The sequence below is a fragment of the Coffea arabica genome, chromosome 4e (genome assembly GCF_036785885.1).
Source record: "Coffea arabica cultivar ET-39 chromosome 4e, Coffea Arabica ET-39 HiFi, whole genome shotgun sequence".
Lineage (NCBI taxonomy): Eukaryota > Viridiplantae > Streptophyta > Magnoliopsida > Gentianales > Rubiaceae > Coffea > Coffea arabica.
The window spans coordinates 43675924-43693667 of NC_092317.1; the positions used below are offsets into that span (position 1 = coordinate 43675924).

Here is a 17744-nt window from a genome sequence, read left to right on the forward strand (position 1 = left end):
AGTATTGAGTAATTAAAGTTGGAATTGGAGATATTGAACCTTGTGACAACGTTGATGTGCTTCTGGCAAGAGGTACAAATGATTGGCCAGTTAGGTTGTGATCTGAGGGACTTGTGACACTGGGGACAAGCATAGTACCACAGCTTTTGGCTCTTGTCTAGCAGTGTGGTTCTTCCTTGTACCCAGTATGCTTTTTGTTGCGGAAAGCTCAGAAAGTCTTTGATTGTAGTTACATCTTCAGCATCAGGAATTGGAAGCAGCTTCGCTCTATCGAGAAAGGCTCTTTGTGCTTTGAGGTTTGCTATGATAGCTTGATTTTTTGCTGCCCTATTGATTGTATATATGAGTAATGAACGAGGAAGGATAATAATCATGATAATCTAATTAGTTACCATTGGTTTAGCGGCACAGATTCTTCGAGGGGTGGATTGATGAGAAGTGTTGTTGTAAACTTGGTGGACATGTTCATAGCTGTTTATTTGATTTGTTAGTATAACTATTGCAAATATAGTAGTTTGTTGTGCATGGAGTAGAGTATAGTAAGGATTGAGAATAATACTGTGGTAAGAAGTGACTTTTATTTTGATAGCTGCAAGTATTGGTTAAGTGTGGATTTTGTCAGCCAATATTTGTCCTTCTTTTGCTTCGTAGTCGCCCCACAGAGTCAGTGCTACGGGCATAGAGCTGTATGTAGTTTTGTTAGATAGTGTATGTATAATGGTATAGTTGTTATCGTTGGTATAGAATGAGTATATAGTTAAGTCATACTTGTGATCGATCAGCACAAGCTTTTTGGTTCAACATGGATGACGATTCCTATCACATCTTGTTTTAGAATGCGTATGTGAGCATTAATGCTAAGAATACTGATTGACCAAAAAGTGGTTATAATGTTTAGATGCTTACTTATCTCAGTGTTGTCATCTGTATGGCGGAGCTTGTTGAAAGAGGCAAATGTGAAGATAGGTGGGAAAGCTGGTGGCTTCGGTTCATCTACTGCCTGGACAACTGATGAATTGTCTATTATCCATGTATATTCGTTCTCCTTAGTGCAGTATCTTTCAATTTTCGAAAGCGGTAATTCGGTAGTTTGAAATCGGAAATTTTTGAAATTTTGGCTGAAATTTTTTCAACCGAATTCGATTTCGAAATGGCTAATTCCGATTTCGAATTCGATACCGAATTGAATTCGGAATTCGGTTACTTCCGAATTCACCGATTTTGAATTTGATACCGAATTGAATTCGGAATTCGGTTACTTCCGAATTCACCGATTTCTTTGCTATCCTCCCTTCTTCTACCAGAAAAATTGTCGTATTTCGTTGTTTTCAACTAGGAGGTAAATGACCAGCCAATAAGAATAAATGATTGGATGAATTGTTCTCCAGAAGAAAATCGAGCTAGCAAAATAATCAGTGAAATTAATTGTCACTTACAGTTCTTTTCCTCCTTCAAAAAAAAAAAAAATTCTACTGGCCAAAAAACAGAAAAAAAAAGAAGAAAAAGGTCGGAGAAATTGATATTAGTATAATATTGTTTGTTTCACTTTTGTTTTGTGGCTGCAGAAACATGGGAGTATATGAAAACCCATCAGTCTCTGGTCTCCGCCTTGCCGCTTTAGGCTGTATTCTTCAGAAGAATCCAAGCTATTGCCTCCTTTGCAAACTCTGCGGAGATTAGCTAAATTTTTTGCTTTAGTTCTTGGCTTTCTGCCTTCAGTGCCTTGGACTGTTTTGCTGGGTGGGAGAAATTGGGGCAGCGGGTCATGGACTCGAGGTCAATGGAGGTTCAGCACATTAGGCGGCAAAGCACCCCAGTGGAAGGGCCGAAAGAAGGAAGGTGAGAGGAAGGAAGAAAGGAAGAAGCGGCAAAGCTGAGCTGGAGGTGGAGGAACTAGGAAGGACGAAGGAAGGTGAGTGAGAGCGTGAGTCTGTGAGACAGCGGAGTCAGGCGGCGGAAGAGTCCTGAGGTAGTGAGGTGAGTTAATAGATTAGGGTTTTTGTTAAAAACTATTATATTATATATAAATATTATAATTCGAATTCAATGTCGAATTTTCGATTTCGAATTATCCAATTCGAAATCGGTAATTCCGATTTCAAAAATTATATTTTCGAATTCGATCCGATTTCGACCAATTCGAAATCGGAATTACCGAATTAACTACCAAATTACCGAAATTCCGAATTCGAAATTCCGAATTAAATTCGAAATCGATTTTGAAATCGAAATTTTTCGACTTTGCACACCCCTATATCAGTATATTGAATTCTAGCATTTGAAATGATGTATCTTTTTCCTGGGATAAAGAATCTTTTGAAGAAGTTGATGTCGAACCATAGATGAGGGCATTTAAGCTGTTTCCCTGTTTCAAAATATTGATGTCATAGTATTTATGTATGCAGTTAATAGAATAGTACGTGAATGAATTTTTGTACCTCGGTGTCAAGGAGTAACATCTTTTGATATGGATTCCCTGTTTTAGAAGTTTGTTGCTTTAGCTTTTCAGCAACTTGGATTATTACAGTCCAATTTTTTGTTTCTGGCTTAAGATTGTTGAAAGTTAAGAAGCTGCGGTCCATTTTTAAGCTGCCTCAAGAGGTATCAAGAGATATAATTGTAAGAGATACAACAATATATAATAGCAGAAGATATCAAGAGATATTTGGAATATGAAGAGGTATAAAGTTACAAGAATTGAGTGTAAGTATTAATTTGAGTTTTAAAGTTGGTGTTCATGAGTATGAAGGATTGAGCAGTATGTATATAAGCTTAATGGTTTAGTTGTAGTTTACATACCTGATTGTAGAATCCAGCGTTGCAGGTGATGAGAGAAAAGGAGAGGGAGAAAGCCTGCTTTTTGAAAAGGAAGTTAAAAGTGAAAGAGGACAATTGAAATGACGTAGTTGAAGTGATTGAGTTGTGGTGGCAGATGTAAAATTGGAGTTTAGTTCAATCACAAGTAATCATTCGTGCATTTGTTTTGCTCATATTTCTTAGCTTGTATTCGGTGGAAGATTTATCTAATGGAAGGAGTTTAGTTGTAGTTGATTAGTAAGTGTATTTGCTTGAATTTAGTTGTGTTTGAAGTGTTTAAACAATTTTCTAGTTTGTACTCTAGTAGTTATCAGCTTTCACATATTTCTAAAACTTTCACATGTTTTGACTGTTTTTTCTCTTCTTTTGGTGTGGTTATCTTTTAGGTGTTAGAGTTGTATAGAATGTTTTATATATATGATATATGATATGTGTAAGCATATCTGTGAGGATAAGAATAAGGGAATATAAAGAGTGATAGACAAAGTGATATCTGCATTTGGTTGTTGTTTTGTGCAAAGTTTTTTTAGATGACACGTGCAAATTCTAGGTTTCCAACTGTTCATCCTTATTATCCAGAGATAAACGAGGAGATAATTGAGTTAGCAGGTGTACGGAGAGTAGCTTATCCCATGGAACATGGATGCCGTAATCGACCGGCTGAACCTGTTGCTCGAGTTCAGGTTGCAAATGTTTTGCTGAAAAATGAATTATGTGACTTGTTCAAGGAGTTTTATAAGCATGATGATTGGAGTTTAGTTCTGGAAGCTGCTCTTAGAACTGGAAGAAATTATCCGGTTCTACAACTGGTTGCTAGAAAAATAAGACTTGAGGTACTGGAAGAGAAGTATTTTCATCCTAGTCCACCGTCCACTGATAGTTTTGGTAATCAAAGTGATTGAAAGGTAGCATACACTTTTAAGAAAGCATTAATATAGATTGGTTATTGCTGAAATTGTTTTGTTGATGATAATTACTTATAGTTAATAATTTTGATTGTTTAGGTTGTCGTGGTGAGTTTCAGAGGGAGCAATATGAGTTATTGAAGCTTTTTTGAGATGGTGTTTGCTGGAAATCTTTCAAACTGAAGAATAGCAGGAGCTTATGCTGTTTTGTGATAAATTAGACTTATGAGTATCTTATTTATAAGTATTGTATTGTGAATCTTGGATATGTTTGTAGTGTTTTTATGAGTTTTCAAATGAATGTGTGTTGTGATAAAAGATATATGTGAGAATGAGATTTATAATGATTACAACTAGGTAGAAGCAAGGGAAAATTGTTTTACAGAAGTAAAAAGATGAAATAACGATAGTAAAATGAGTTAGATAAAGATGAAAGTTTTGAGAAGATCAAAAGCAAAACAGATGGAGTATTTTAGGCAGATAATAAAAGGTTGGAGCAACAGATTTTGAAATGAACTTCTAAAGTACTAATTTTGCGCCGTTGCTTCTTCATGTTGGTTCTGAACATTCTCCCTAGCTTGCTCTGCAAGTTCCTACAACATTTGTGATGATTGATGTGTTTCTAAAGTAGCTTCAAACGTTGGTGTCCATGCAGGTGTGTTGTAAAATGCTCCAAACAAGTTTAGTATTTCATTTTTCAGGCGAAAAAGTTCAAGTGTTTGTTTATTTTTTTTTAGAAATAAGATGGTTGACAAATTCAAGGACACTTGGATTTGTTTGAATGTTGGTGAGTTCTATATTTGCTAACAGCTGCTGGGAGATGGTATTGTTTGGGCTACAGGCTGAATGGTGAGGGTTTGGGTTGTTTATGATTTGGGATAAGAAAGTGTTTATGGAATAGCAATTGTTGTTGGCTTACGTTGTTTGGTATGCTGGGAATGTTATGTATGTAATTATAGATGGAAATTTGTATGTGCAAGAGCTTTGTTTGAAATTAGTTTGCTATGAAAGTAATTAGATATGATTCACGTGTGCATAGTATTGGTTTGTTTTTTTTTTTTTGTATGTCTTTTACTTCAAAATGTGGGGCTGAAAATGTGCAGAAGTATTACATGTGAGTGTACTGCAGTTGACACTGGAGTAGATTAGACTCATGTATATCTTGTAGGCTTAGAGGTCCAGTAGGCTTTAAGGTTTTTTTTTTTTAATTTGATTTAAGATCAATGTAAAGCTATTCAGACGTCTTCAAGCTTTGAATATTGCTCATACAAAATAAATAGCAACAGAGAGGTTCAGTGAAAAGCTGGGTTGCAAATTCAGAGGATATGGAGCTGAAATAGTCAAGAGTAAGTATGCACGGGTGAGTAAAGGGTAAAAGTGGAACAAAACATGTACTGTAAAACTGATGCAATATTGAAGAGCTAAAGAATTGATAAAAATAGAGTGCGCTCCTTGTTATAAAAGTTTAATAATAATGTCTATGGTGCTATAAAAAAAAGTCAATAATTGACGGCCTACTGTATGTTTGTGTGGTGATAGCCTACTACGCTCGACGAGCTCAAATTCTGTTTTCTCAATCTTCACTGCAATGGTAGCTCAACCCAAGTCCGTCCGCCGCTAACCTTCCTCATCATAAATTAACAAGAATAATATACTCCACTTTCTCTCTCTCTCTCTCTCTCTCTCTCTGTTTTCAAAATCCCCAAATTTTGCATTTAAGGTTTCACAGATCGTCATGTTTGTAATCAGCGACTGACATAATCAAGCATTGCGAAGAGTATAATTGCAGTTGTAAGGAGAATTACGAAGTGAGATCTGCGATGCCGCGAAGACGAGAGGAGGAGTACGATGACGAGATGATAACGGCGGAGATCGGATTTTATTGATGATTTGGAGGAGGAAGATGATAAGGGAGAGGAGGAAGACGATGATAATGAGGATTATGACGGTGGCAGTGGAAAGAGGAAGGCAAAGAAGAGGTCGGGGTCTCATTTTTTTAAACTTGAAACTGAAGTTGATAGTGATGAAGAAGAAGAGGAGGAGGAAGGCAAAGATGGTCAGAATCTCATTCAATTTATTTTGTGTGAATTCTTACTAATATTTGAAATTTACTTATATGACGCCCGAAAGAAGAAGAAAAGGAAAAAAATTTTTGGTGAACATTGATTTTTGATGAATCCGGCCGGAAATCCGGCCAGTTCTTGGCCGGATACCTGGCCGGATTGGCTTGGGGTTTGGAAAAAATTTGATTTCGCCACTGTCTTGTATCCGACCAGCAATCCGGCCGGAAATCCGGCCAAATCTTGGCCGGATTGTGACGTGGCACCTCGGCAGCCAGTTTTCACCGACTGTTTTTCTTTCATTCTTATCTTGTTTTGGCTGATATTTTCTTCATTTCTTCTCCTTGCTTGGTCGGCTGTTTTGAGAGGCAAAATCAAGAGAGAAAAGTCCATTTTCTTTCCCTTTGATTTCCTTCACCAAATCTTGAGATTTCACCGTTAGTTTTGCAATCTATTCCATACAAGTGCTCTTTAAGGAGGTTTAAAGCTTTTGGTGGAGTTGTTTTGGAGGGGCAAGTTCTAAACTACCATTTTCTTGAGCTTTCAAGGTAATCTTTGCTAGAAATCCTTCTTTACTAGTTGTACTAGCATAGTTGTGTTTTAGAGTTGCAAAATATGTGGTTTATGAGAATATTTCATGGGTTGAAGTAGTTTATGGTGAATTTCAAATTTTTGGTGAAGTTTATGTCTTTAATTGATGCTTAAGCATATGCCATGGATTGATAGCTTGGTGGTGTGTGAAATGGAACTTGTATATGCTAGATGTGATTTCCTACGGAAAATTTCCGCTTGTGGGTGTAAATTTCAGTTCTAGGGTTTCGAATTTGAGGCCTTATTGGTTAAGATTGAAGGGGGTATTGCAACCCTAATTAAGAGTATTTAATGGTCTATGATGTATATGTGTGATTATGGTTAAATTGAGATGGATTTGGTGATTGTTGTAGGATGGAAAATAAAGAACGTAAGGGGAAATGCTGTCCGATCTTTGAGAGCATTTGTTGCTTTGGCTTTGAATTGAACGGCTTGAGCTTGATAAAAAATTATCAATGATGGATGAGGACCGGAGCTGTGGTTGGTGAGTAATTCCCCAACTGTTTTCAATGTTACTTTTCGAACTATTTCTTGCACTGTTTATTCCATTGCATATCATGAGTGCTTGCATGTGAACCATGACATGATTTGGCTCCAATGAGTTCTTGGGAAGTCTTGTGCTGAACACCAACGTCTCCACCTCTGTTTATTTGGAACAAATGGCTCCCTATAACTGTTTATCTGTTAATTGATCTGTTTGAGCGTTGGAGGTTTAAGTGCAATGATTTCACTGGCTAACGAAAGCAATAAAAGTACATTTGATTACTGATTCATGACATCACTTATATGCATTCTTGTGAAATTGATTAGATTGCTGATTTTGCTGGTCATTTGCTGAGCTTCTAACTCACCCCAAAATATATTTTCCTCCCCACAGTTGGGTTGGGGGTAAAGGAGGCACCGGTATTAAGTTTTTTGTGTGACTGGATAGATTATCTCATGCACAGTTGAATTCGTTTTATCTTGTGTAATAGATAGAAATATATGTAAATATTCGTTCAAGTTTGGGGAACTGTTATTCCGTTTATTATTGAGGTGTTTCGGATATAAATTTGTGGAACATTGTAAATTATTCGAGGACTGTAGTGAGTCTCGGTGAGAGTTGGGCAGGCGGTCCGCCGAACCCTTTGGTTCACCTTAGGGGGGGTGAGGCTATCACAGTTGGTATCAGAGCTTAGGTTTCAGATCTCTGTAGAGTATCCTAAACTAAAGTTTAGGATGCCGGACTATGGGACTGGTTTGAAAATGGTAAGCATAAGATATGACTTGGTTGCTTCCAAGCGTACATCAACTGATTCTAGTACTAGCGTACGACCTGAGTCGTAAAGTTTCTTAGATTTGGATTCTTGTATTTGAGTACTCGATACTATTCCTGAGAAAATACTTGTGAATTTGGAAGGAACATGGTCTAGTATATGATGATGTGAATAGGAATCATAAGTGAGTTTGAGATAGGTTGTAAAGGCACAGGTTAAAGTACAAGAGGATTTCGTATTGTACTCGAGACTTAACCGAATGAGGAGATTGAATGATGAATGCTATCTTGGACTTGTCCAATAAGATTTTGACTAGGGTTTTGATAGATGATGGTGGTGGCCGGATTTATTGAGAAAACTTCTGGTTTTGCATCCTTCTACTAGTTTTCTTGTTTGATTAAGGTTTGCACCACCTGATTTGTAAGTGTTGGAATTTGAAATATTTGAACTGCCTGAGATCGACTAAGCTGAGCTCACTTGACACTTGAACCTGTTTAGGCGAGTGTGCTCCTACGTACACTCAATGGATCTGACTTGACTGAGTATATGGTATTTCTTTTATGCATGAGCAAATAGTTTGATTCGTATATGACCCGTATGTGGACTTGAATACTAAGATTGCTTGAGAATGTGAATTGCTGGACATAGGCTAGGCGAGTGTGTTCCTTGAACTTGAACTTGAACTTGTGCTCTTACTCGTACTCGTGCTCCTTGAACTTGAAATCATTGATCCTGCTTTTGAATTTGTATGTTTTCATGTGTGGTTGTAGACCGACTACTATTCTTTTGTAGCGGTTGAACTGAACCTCTCCGGTGAGCTATTGCCTGTTGTGTTATCAAGTACCGCTATTCTTCTGGCGAGGCATGCTTGTTGTGTTATCAAGCATCACCAGGGACGAAATCTTGATCTGAGGCTCTTTGGCAAGATATAGCCGTTGTGCTAACCTGTTGTGTTGTCCAGCACCACCGGGGATAAATTTCTTAAACTTTCTGGTGAAGTATAGCCGTGTGTTAGCTTGTTGTGTTGTCCAGCATCACTAGGGGTAAATTTCTGATCTGAGATTTCGCTATGTCCTGAATTTCTTCCAAATATCAGGGACTTTAAGTCCAATTTCGAGCCTTTTGCATGTTTTATCTAGTTACTCGATTAACTATCTATTGGATCATGATTATTCAATAAGTTGGATTGGGGTGCTTTTAGTACTTGATTGTGATAAGTGGAATTAGAGTGATTCTTAGTACATGACCGACTTTTGAGGACTATTTGATCTGATTAGTACAAGTTGGAATGTCGAGGACGACATTCTTTTAAGGAGGGGAGTTTGTGACGCCCGAAAGAAGAAGAAAAGGAAAAAACATTCTAGTGAACAGTGATTTTTGGTGAATTCGGCAGGAAATCCGGCCAGTTCTTGGCCAGATACCTGCCCGGATTGGCTTGGAATTTGGAAAAAATTTGATTTCGCCATTGCCTTGTATTCGGCTAGCAATCCGGCTAGATCTTGGCGGGATTGTGACGTGGCACCTCGGCAGCCAGCTTTGACCGACTATTTTTCCTTTATTCTTATCTTGTTTTGGCTGATATTTTCTTCATTTCTTCCCCTTGCTTGGACGGCTGTTTTGAGAGGCAAAACCAAGAGAGAAAACTCCATTTTCTTTCCCTTTGATTTCCTTCACCAAATCTTGAGATTTCACCGTTAGTTTTGCAATCTATTCCATACAAATGCTCTTTAAGGAGGTTTAAAGTTTTTGGTAGAGCTGTTTTGGAGGGGCAAGTTCTAAGCTACCATTTTCTTGAGATTTCAAGATAATCTTTGCTAGAAATCCTTCTTTACTAGTTGTACTAGCATAGTTGTGTTTTAGAGTTGCAAAATATGTGGTTTATGAGAATATTTCATGGGTTGAAGTAGTTTATGGTGAATTTCAGATTTTTGGTGAAGTTTATGTCTTTAATTGATGCTTAAGCATATGCCATAGATTGATGGCTTGGTGGTATGTGAAATGGAACTTGTATATGCTAGATGTGATTTCCTACGAAAAATTTCCGCTTGTGGGTGTAAATTTTAGTTCTAGGGTTTCGAATTTGAGGCCTTAATTGGTTAAGATTGAAGGGGGTATTGCAACCCTAATTAAGAGTATTTAATGGTCTATGATGTATATGTGTGATTGTGGTTAAATTGAGATGGATTTGGTGATTGTTGTAGGATGGAAAATAAAGAACGTAAGGGGAAATGCTGTCCGATCTTTGAGAGCATTTGATTGTTTTGGGTTTGAGTTAAAGGGCTTAAGCTTGATCAAGAATTATCAATGATGGATGAGCACCGGAGCTGTGGTTGGTGAGTGATTCCCCAACTGTTTCCAATGTTACTTTTCGAACTATTTCTTGCACTGTTTACTCTATTGCATATCATGAGTGCTTGTATGTGAACCATGACATGATTTGGCTCCAATGAGTTCTTGGGAAGTCTTGTGCTGAACACCAACGTCTCCACCTCTGTTTATTTGGAGCAAATGGCTCCCTATCACTGTTTATCTGTTAACTGATCTGTTTGAGCGTTGGAGGTTTAAGTGCAATGATTTCACTGGTTCACGAAAGCAATAAAAGTACATTTAATTACTGATTCATGACATCACTTATATGCATTCTTGTGAAATTGATTGGATTACTGATTTTGCTGGTCACTCGCTGAGTTTCTAGCTCACCCCAAAATATATTTTTCTCCCCGCAGTTGGGTTTGTGGCAAAGGAGGCACTGGTATTAAGTTTTTCGTGTGACTGGATGGATTATCTCATGTACAGTTGAATTCGTTTTATCTTGTGTAATAGATAGAAATGTATGTAAATATTCGTTCAAGCTTGGGGAACTGTTATTCCGTTTATTATTAAGGTGTTTCGGATGTAAATTTGTGGAGCATTGTAAATTATTCGAAGATTGTAGTGAGTCTCGCGAGAGTTGGGCAGGCGGTCCGCCGAACCCTTTGGTTCGCCTTGGGGGAGGTGGGGCTGTCAGAACTTAATTATACATATCATTCACCATCATTAACTGTCGGAATTTACAGTTAATGTATGATTTGTGTGGAAAACTGGTTCTTAAATTTTGTGTGGAATTTACAGTTAATAAATTTTTAAGCTTTAGGATTTTTTTCAGGAATAACAATATGTTACTTGCAAGAAACGATAGTTAATTTCTTCTGTTCTTCCAGTCAATACTTACTTCGCAAGTGTCCAAAGTAAGAGGTTTTTAGATTTTAAATTGCCGGTTAAACATTCTTGCACCTAATCTTTCTTACACAAAAGTTATTATTTTTTCTTCATCATTTGCTAGCCAGCAAAAACATTTACGTTGATTTTGCTTTTCACATAGTATTTGATTAGCGCATTCGGAGTTTTGTTAACAAAATAGTTTTTTTTTTTGGTTTGAACGAATAAAAAAAATGAAGTTAGTTAATTAGCCTGTTTGACACAAGGTTTATCAAGTTGCAATAGTTGCTCTTGTCGTCTCTAGTGTTTAGTAAACATACCATTTTCATCCTAGTCATTTTAATTTGATAAAAATAAAAAGACGAACTTGCAGATTAGGTAAATTGTTTGTCTTGATGAACATGTTCCAACGTTAAATTAATAGCAACTCCTGAAGTGAAGATCATCGAGCAGAAAGCAGCAGTTGGTTCCAGTCCGTGTATTTGGCCATCTCTTGTAGGCAAAGTGTCTAATAAGTTACTTGTGAAATGAATTATAGGAGAACAGTGTGCATGAGTTTTTATTTCCTTCCCTTTGGGTCTATACTTTTTTCTTGAAATTGATGTCATATAAAATTTTTGGACGGTTTTTGAGGATCTTCCGCTATGGATTGAAATGGGGCAGAAAAATTTTGGTGGTTTTTTGTGGATCTGTAACTATGGATGAAATGTTACATGTAATTGATTGAGATTAGGCTGTTTAGTGGATTGGTAAAATGTTTATAGTTAAACGCTTTGTTGTTAGTAAGTTGAAATAAGGTCTGAACATTTGTCCTGTGAATCTGAAATACAATCAGAGTGAAAAGAGTATTAGCAGCTTAGGATCTCGGTTTAGAAATTTAAAATTTGTTTTCTGGTACACTGGAAAGCCAATGTAATGTCTTGTATTGTTGTCTTCCAGCTTATCACTCTACTGTTCGCTTTTCTGAGAAAGCACTTTACAACATTTTGAAACTTGATGTATGAAACTCAATGAGTGGCTGTGGGTAAGAAATTTGTCAATTGAATAAAGATGGAGAGAGGAATATGTGAGCTTTCTCTGAGTGTGCTGTCCATGAATTGGCTTTCCTCCACAACGTAGAGTGATTGTAATGTGAGTTTAAGTTGGACAGATTCTGTTTCTTCACCTCATTAAAGTTCCAAACCAATTTGGGTTGTGTTTCTAGTATTGAACTTTACAGAATGATCTGGGCACATCGAAATTCAAGTGTAAAGCATGTCTGCTAACAATATTTGAGAACTCAATTTGTAGTTAGATCTATCTTAGTATGTGGCTGATGCGTGCATTTGGTGTTGACTCATTGCAAATTGTCAATCTTTTAGGGTGATGCACAATGGTTATTCATATGTATTTGGTGAATAAACCTGGTAACTTTTAGGATGAAGTAGGCTAAACAAGGCTTTTTTAAATTGGATTTTCACTGCCTTCTCAGAAGTTCTAGTTGGAGATGCTAACTCTGCTTCGTCTTTTTGCTACTTGCGTTAGGTGGTGTTCATAAAAACGGCTGTAGGAAGCATGAGAGTTGAAGTGCCAGAGGACAAGCTAACTGATCCTTCCATTTCTGGGGACCCAATTGTGTTTGCTTCAAGTGCTTTTCTGAAAATATTTGGTTATTCTAAAGACCAGGTGATTGGGAAGAATGGAAGAATGTTTCAGGGGCCTAAAACTAATCGAAGATCTGTTCTGGAAATTCGTGAGGCAATAAGGCAAGAGAAGGCTATACAGATTAGTTTGTTGAATAATAGGAAAGATGGGACTCCATTTTGGATGTTGTTTCATATGTGTCCTGTTTTTGCTAAGGAGGATGGAAGGGTGGTTCACTTTCTGGGAGTTCAAGTGCCTATCTTGAGAAAGTCCAGAGTTGTGAGGAATCCCTCAAAGTTGTGTGAAGATGGAACCGGATTTCTTGGGTGCTGTCGGAGAGAGGTGACTTCTGATTCAGTCATGGAAGTGGGACGTGGATTGGCTCTGGATTACTTATTGAACTCAGAAGATAGAGGTTTGTCTCAAATTCTAATGTTTCCAGTGCCATAGTAGCATAATATTGTGCTTTCATTGCCACTTTCAGTGCTTTAGCAAGTAAAAATTTGTGTCTAGGGGGGGTGAGGGAGGGCTTTTGTTTGTCACTTTTGTGGATTGTTACTCTCCTTTCTGGGAAGAAACAGTGACCCACGTACAAATGCTCAACAGTACGATGTTACTTTATCTCACGTTTGGAGGAGTAGGATTATTGTAAATCAGATTCTCATTTTTATTAAAGCATATGATGTTTACGTTCCTTGATTTGTAGAATTAGAGATTGATCAGCCTTGTGAGACAATTGAGCTGGAGAAGAGGAAAGCTGCTACTGCTATTAGCAACATTCTCTCAGTGCTAGCTCACTATAGTGAGAGTGAGGTCACTGGTCGATTGGTGTGTGGAAAAGCATGCTGCCTATCTGGAATGGGTCTTGGTGCCTCCATTAATATATCATTTGGTAGAATCAAACTCTTTTTATTGTGAGTTGTTTCAATTTCCAACTATTTGTAACTGTTGCTGTCCAATAACTGTATTCTTTCCCCAGGTTATTGATGTTCTGCTTTCCATTTTTTGGAAACACTTTCTGTTTCCTTGCAGAACTGATCCACACTTACATGACATGCCAATTGTGTATGCCAGTGATGCCTTTCTGAAATTGACAGGTGCCTACCAAATATCGGTCAACTTGTTTGTTTGTCTGTCTTAATCAAGCTCAATCCAACCCTGACGAACTTCCACTTGGTAGAAAACTTCAAAACGATGTCTTTAGTCTTCTCATTTTGTTCTTGTATCCATGATTCAATAGGTTATGCACGGCATGAAGTATTGGCGCGTAACTGTAGATTTTTAAGTGGGCTGGACACAGTTTCTGTCACTCAATTTCAGGTAACTTATTCTCCAATTTGGTTTTGTAGTCAATCTTTGTTTTGACTTTGAGGGCTTCAAAATCTTAGTATTCTACATAAAAGGAAAGCAAATGAATGTAACCGCTGGCTAATTGTTCTTTGTCAGATAGCAGAATGCATTCGAAATGAGAGACCATGCACTGTACATATCCTTAATTACAGGTATTTTTAATAATTTACTCATTCTAAGTTAAATAAAAGTGAAATCAGCTGCAGTTACTTTGTTATGTTTTTTGTTTGAAATCAGCTTTATTGTCACATTCCTTTCACCAGTGATGCTAAAACTGCATGTATGTTGTTAATTGTTCTGATTGTTATCGAGAATAATTTTTTTCAATTGCTATCTGTTAAATGAGGCAAAAAATTGGCTTACTTGAAATGAATTAGATAGCGAAGTAAGTAGACACACAGTTAACAGGAATAAACTACCTCAATGCAGTGACAGTGGAATTATTGGTTTCAGTGATCTGATGTCAACTATATCTGATCTGAAAAGCTTCACCAATCATATGGTTTCGCTGACATCAGTAGCAGCACATGATATGGCAATCGCAAGAGCTGGACTATAATGAACATGTGGATTATATGATTCAGAGAGCAAGGAGGTGATTTGAGCAGTCTGCATTTTAAGGTTAGCAACTCAATTAGATGGATTGTTCAATATCTGTATTTTCATCAATTCTTGTACAAGAGTTTAAAAAAATTTAGAGCAAACGCACCATATGAAAAGTTGTTTGGAGAAGCAAAGTCTTGATGTCAAATTTTTATAGCTCAGAACATAAACCATAAGCAAGTGGCAAAACTAAACGTAAGAGAAACTAAGCAAGTGGTAAAACTGGAGTTGGGGTAACATTGTCACTGAATTCTGATGCAGCAAAATGCAGCAGCTGTTGAAGTTTAGAATAGTCGTTAAAAGATGACAAAAAAAAAACGTCTAAGTGAATTTTGATTTCTCCTTCTCACAAATAAGGAAGAATTCATTAAACTTTTAATTCAAGAATATCTTCATTAGAAGTTCCTAATGCTGCCAAAGTGAGACTAAAGTAGCTACTAAGCTGAATAACCTGTGGGAGACAATTTTTTAAAAAGGCGGAAAAGCTAAAAGCTAAAAGTCTGTACTCCTGTGTTCCCGAGAACGTTGGATCAAGTTCCTGTACATACCAATGTGAGACAGAGAGAACAAAAGCAAAACTCTCCAGAGCCTAACCAAAAGTACCCATATCAGTAGTACCTGATACCGCTCCAGTGCATTATTGATTTTCACAACATCACTTTTACACAGTTGGCATATGCCAGCATTAAGAACGTGCCCCTTGACTCTGTACTTTAACAAGTTATTGTTAAGTGATTGTCGGGCTATGTCTTCATAAATCTCAATTACCTTTGGATATCTGCAGGGCATTATGATTACCAGTTTTGAAGACACACACACACACTGAATCTTGTGTATAGGGTAAAAACAAAAAGTCTTATGACCAATTCCTTGCTCTTTCTTGCATCTTACCGTAGTTTCCAAACTTTTATCAGCTAAAACATCATTTATATGTTACGTGGGAGTAATTATCATATGCAAGCTGGCACTCAGGCTTCCTAGCCTTAAATCTTTAGTACCATCTTCCCATTTCTGCATTTACTGTTTAGTTTTCTTGACATATGCTATGCTTAAACTCTAAATAATGAGGAAAAACGTAACATCTGTATTGAAGACAGGCTTACTATTCCAATTGAGAAGCAAATTGGACAATTTTCTATCTGCACTGATTTGCAGTGGTGTTAATATCTTCACTTTGGAAAAGATCAGCTGCTCTCTCATAGTAGACAATAGCCTGCTCCAAATTCTGTTCTTACTCATATAGTTCAGCAATTTCCTAGATTCAAATAAAGGAATCAATAGCTAACACTCAAAAGGAAACATAGATTAAGAGATAAAAGCAGATATCACAGCCATCATGGCATGATAGACAGAAAATATATAGCATCGTAGGTTACGAGTTCTGATAAGTTGATCAATAGTCCGTACGTATTGATGTTACAGTATGTCGAAAAACTTTAGATGAGACATGAAAACTTTACATATGAATCACAAACGTATCAAATCTACCTAAAAGACATTCTGTTCTTTCAGAAAAGAGAAAAGAGCTTTAAGAATAAGATGGAAGATAACTACAGAGGCAAAAGATATTTTATTTAGGTGAAGTGACAGATTGCACCTTGTAGTATCTTGTGGACATATTGAGCCTTGCAATTTCCAAGAACAAATTCACGGACTGTTCCAAGCAAGATATAGACTATGTGAAGAATAAAATTATCTGCCATCAACAGTTCCTAAAATAAAAGCTCTATAATCTAAGTGAAAAGATGATGGCTTAAATCCCAAAATGGGATTGGATGAAAATCAGAGGAAGAAAGGAACAAGAATATCAAAACAGATAAAAGCTAGGCTGGAAATTAGGATTAAAAAGAAATTTCATTGCATTTCTTAAGTGCGGTTGAATTTGCAAAGAAGATGGGCTGGAATTTTAGTAGCGCTTATTGGCAAAAAAAGATGGGGTAAAATTGGCTGATGAAGAAACCAACTGATAACATGAGAAACAAAGCAGGCATAGGAAATAAAGTTTAAGACAATATTTAATCTACTTTTTTGGTGTTGAAATATGGACAAGTTCCTAAAAAAATCATGTAATCAATAACTAAAAACTAAGACTGATCTCCAATTTAAGCTGAAACAACCAGCCACCAGATGAATGATTGTATTGAGTGATAACCGACAGCCGTAGTCTGAGCTCAAACAATGTGTCAAAATTGGTAAGAGACCAAACCTTTAATGTTTGTCTTCTTATAGCAATGAGCAGCATCAGTATAAGCATTTGCAGCTTCATGTTTGCTATCCAACTGTGATATCAAAATTACGAAATTTAGTACAGCAAAAGAGAACAGCTACAGAATTGATACAGAAAAATAGGAGGTAGATAGATTCAAGCAATCAACAACTTTCAAATACTTACCTTCAGATGACAACTTGCCAACTTGATATACATAGCTCAAGCTTGATCCCTTAAAAGGCCCCAAAAGTCAAAATTAATGACAAACAGCAACAGAATTCAGCTTAATAAATTTACATAGACTGAGTTAATAAATGTGAGTCAGGAATTACAAATCATCAATTATCAGCCACTTCAAGAATCTGAAAGGCTTGATTTCCATTTACCAAATATGAAAACAAAGAGAAGGATGCGTATTTCTTAATGTTAAAGATATGTGATATGATATTATGGAAAGATTTGATATTGTAAATATTAGGAAAGATTTGATTATAGTATCATATGATTATACTATCATGTATTAATTAGGTATCATATGATTATAATATCATATATTAATTAGGTAGTAGATTGATTTAGATTAGCATGATTTTAGGATCTAAATTATGTTACACTTGTGTATATATATTTGTATATTGTGTAGTCCAAAGATATGTAGAAGAGTATTTTCTCTCCCTTTTTCTTAGTTTACATGGTATCAGAGTTTCAAACTCTGTTATCAGTTTGTCTTTTGACGTGACCCTATTGAGTCACTTATTAGGTTTTTCTTATGTGAATCTTTGTTATCAGTTTGTCTTTTGACGTGACCCTATTGAGTCATTTTTAGGTCTTTCTTATGTGAATTATAATGGCAGATATGAAAGGTAGTAGTAAAGAGATGAAAACAGTAATTTCTGATGTTATTTCTACAACATCAAAAATTACTGAACACAAATTGAGTGAAATTTTTTTTTGAATTGGAGTAAAACTATTCGGATATATCTGCTCAGTATCGATAGAAATAATCATCTCACTGATGACCCACCCGTTGATGGAGAAGAAAAGAAGATTTGGCTAAGAGAAGATGCAAAACTATTTTTGCAGATCCGAAACTCTATTGATAATGAGATCGTCAGTCTCATTAATCATTGTG

The 17744-nt window shown here is 36.5% G+C and overlaps 1 pseudogene; it reads right to left on the reverse strand.

Annotated features, from left to right (window-relative positions):
- Window positions 1-14608: 14608 nt before the first annotated feature.
- LOC113741034 (alpha-soluble NSF attachment protein-like) lies at window positions 14609-16994 on the reverse strand (annotated as a pseudogene).
- Between the last annotated feature and the right edge of the window lie 750 nt (window positions 16995-17744).